Source organism: Polyodon spathula, chromosome 13 (assembly GCF_017654505.1).
Source record: "Polyodon spathula isolate WHYD16114869_AA chromosome 13, ASM1765450v1, whole genome shotgun sequence".
Classification (NCBI taxonomy): Eukaryota; Metazoa; Chordata; class Actinopteri; order Acipenseriformes; family Polyodontidae; genus Polyodon; species Polyodon spathula.
The window spans coordinates 40,985,869-40,989,043 of record NC_054546.1 but is presented as its reverse complement, the minus strand read 5'-3'; positions in this window follow the sequence as shown (position 1 = coordinate 40,989,043).

Below are 3,175 nucleotides of genomic sequence, written 5' to 3'. Positions count from 1 at the left end.
CCGTGTGTCTCTGATTGACTCTCTGTCTTTGCAGATTAGCACAATCTGTGCAAAGGCTAACAAGATTAAAACCTGAAGGACGGCACTGGGGTGGCTGGGAGGGAAGTGGATTTGCTAGGGAAAGGAAGGCACAAAGTAGGCAGTTTTATTGTACAGTACAAGCGCTCCAGTAAAGGAAAAAGTACCACTTGATTCTCCTTGGTTCTAAGTAACACTGTATATTGCTGTACTACTAAAGCAATCATGTACGATCTTACTACTATGAATAGTCAAACTTAGTAATAGATTGTTCATTAAACACTGTGGTGCATTTACTGTGAATTTACTACTTTAACTTTAAGCAATTTTTTGCTACAGACAGGATCCAGTGAGCACTTTAATGTCATGGAACTGTTTGAAGGAAATCTGCTGCAGTCAAGAGTAATGGAACAGTCTACAGGAGATACACCCAGTCCCATCTGCTGCAAACACAAGGGACAGCTTGCAATGACAGAAGGCAGGGGTCTAGTCTCTGAGCCTCTTGAAAAACTACTTTCTGTGAAGCTTCTCTGCACGACAATTCTGGGGATTTTTGAACTTGAAGTCATGTCCAAGCTTCCACACCTCAGCCCTGAACTCTAACCACTGAGCTAGTCAAACCCACATCTTTCCACACTGCAGCTCAGCACTCTAACCACTGAACAACTCAAACCCATTACCTTGACGTGAATTCCATTCTAATTAAGGTTGTTAGGGCTATGAGGCATGTGGGCTGAAATGTGGTGTCAAGTCCTGTACAATAGAACTGCCAAACTGGTCACATTAGGGCCCAATAAAGTCAATTAACATTTTAGTGCAGGAATACATGCAAGGCTAGAAGTAGACTGGGGTTTTCAAACTATTTCACATGAGGCGAGTGGTAGGAATATATAATAACACGCCTCTATGTGACCTACATAACGAACAACATTCTGTGCAAATTGAATGCTTAGTAAATCGTATGGTAATTGTGGAACAAAGATGAAGCATTCTGATTCCATGCAGCTCCAGTGGCGTCAGCCCCTCCCCTCTTTATCAGTGTCATCGCCACCCCCCTCCCAGGTAAGTGGACTCTGAGGGCGCGGTAAAGCTGTTAATGTGGTCTGGGGATAAAGAGATAACGAGGCTAATTCCAGCGTCAGCAAAAAAGAGAGGATTTCCAGCCTGACATTCATCATCTCTGCAGCTATTCTGCGTGTCAGCACTGTAGACAATGGGGCTGGGCTGTTTCTCTGTAGAAGGGGCCCAATTCAGTGTTCAACATTTTATCTGAGGAAAAAGGGATTTTGAGGAAATGCAAAGCAATATTTCCTTTATGTTGGTTCTATTAACAGAGGTGTCAGGTCAATCCAATAGAATGTTTTTGTTTCCAGCTAAAAAGCTAATTGAATTTTTCCCACAAAAAATACAAATGTAACCATTAAAAGAAACTATTTCCATTAGAGCCCGGGACCATGTGGTCCTGTCATTCCGTGGCTTTTCTAATGCATACAGGGGTGTGTATGTGGCTTGTTGGCTAATTATAAACCAAGTTTACTGAACAATTAACTCTACTGAAGTTTGACTCTTTTGGTATGACAGCCTTGATTCTATTCTTCTTAGATTGAGGTAGGAAAAGGTGTCTGTAGTTTTTAAGACACCTTGCACCATCTTAGAATCAAGACACGGGACAGGATGTACCCTAGCACCCAAATGACTCCCAGCAGCTGAAAACCTGGGGATCCCATTAAGAGATAAGTGTCTAATCCAATGGACCCCTGAGCACTGTAAGCTGGGCAGGGAGGGATGCTTCTGCTGGGATAATACGCAGCCACGTGTCCCAAACCAAATATATGGGTCAAAAGAGAGGAGGAGGAGGATTATGGGCAATAGAGAGAAGAGAGGAGAGGAAGGCAGAGGCGAGACTGTGAGAGAAGGGGAAAGGGACTTCAATGGCTTCAAGCACACTTTCAGTTTTGCCTGGTTCGTATAGTGTGTGTGTATGGGGGGGCGTCCTTCTGGCATGAGAGAACTGTGTCATTGGATTGCTTGGAGTCATCCATACCATTTTGACAATGTCATAGGGTTAGAGTTAGGTTTAGGGGTTAACGTTTTTGTCCTTGCAATTGAACATGCGCCTGCCTTGTGGACAGATACAAGATTTCTGTCATCACTATGCAAAGCTTTACCATGCAATGACCATTTTACAGTTTCCAATGCTTTTCCCCTTATGTATCAACCATTTACCACACTATGCCATGCTATTACCATGGTCCAGTATACCACAGTGAACCTTTAAAAGAGTTGCTGTGTTGATCATTTGGAGATACCAAATCCCTGTCAAAATCTTAACTGCTCTCAAAATCTAAACCCAGGAATTTCCTTATCAGTCTCCATGTCTGTTAAGGATTTGGACGTGTTTTCTTTCCCACTGCTGCTGGTCAGTGCTATTTAATTACAGCTGGGAAAGTGGGCACATCTTACGCTCTGGGGTCAGGGGTCAGAGGTCAGATTTTATAGGGCGCTGATCTTTGAACACTGGACATGTTTTACCAGCACAGCCTCTCTTACGCTGTGGAACAAATTGATTCTGATGAGAGGATCGGAGTTCAAACACCTCTCTTTTTTTTACTAAAGGCAGTGGCAGGACAGACATTAAGATAACACATAGAGCAGAGGGCTGTCTTTGATATCAGCCTGGGAACGTGCTGACCTGGCTCGTTTGACTCTCTGAGACTGGCACTAACTGATACAGCAGTAAAAAGAGGGGCAGAGAAAGGGTTTAATTGATTTGTGCGGGGCATCTGATCTAAAGCCCCCCTTCAGTTTAAAATGACTTCTCCCAGCTGCTACATGAAACTTGAGATATTAATAGTGTCTGTTTTTTTATCAGGATGTAATACCACTAGCACTGATCATGTTTTATAAATATAAACTACCTTATGCAGGGCTCCCAAGTGGTGCATCCAGTAAAGGCACGTCGTGTGGACTGCAGGAGGCGCCCTATAGGCTGGTTTATCTCTGGTTCGAGTCCAGGTTATGCCATGGTTGCCGGGAGTTCCTAGGGGGCAGCACACAATTGGCCGAGCAGTGCCCGTGTGGGGAGAGTTTAGGTCGGCAGGGTAATCTCAGTGACTGTAGAAGTCACTCAGATCTGTGTTGTCCTCCGGCACTATGG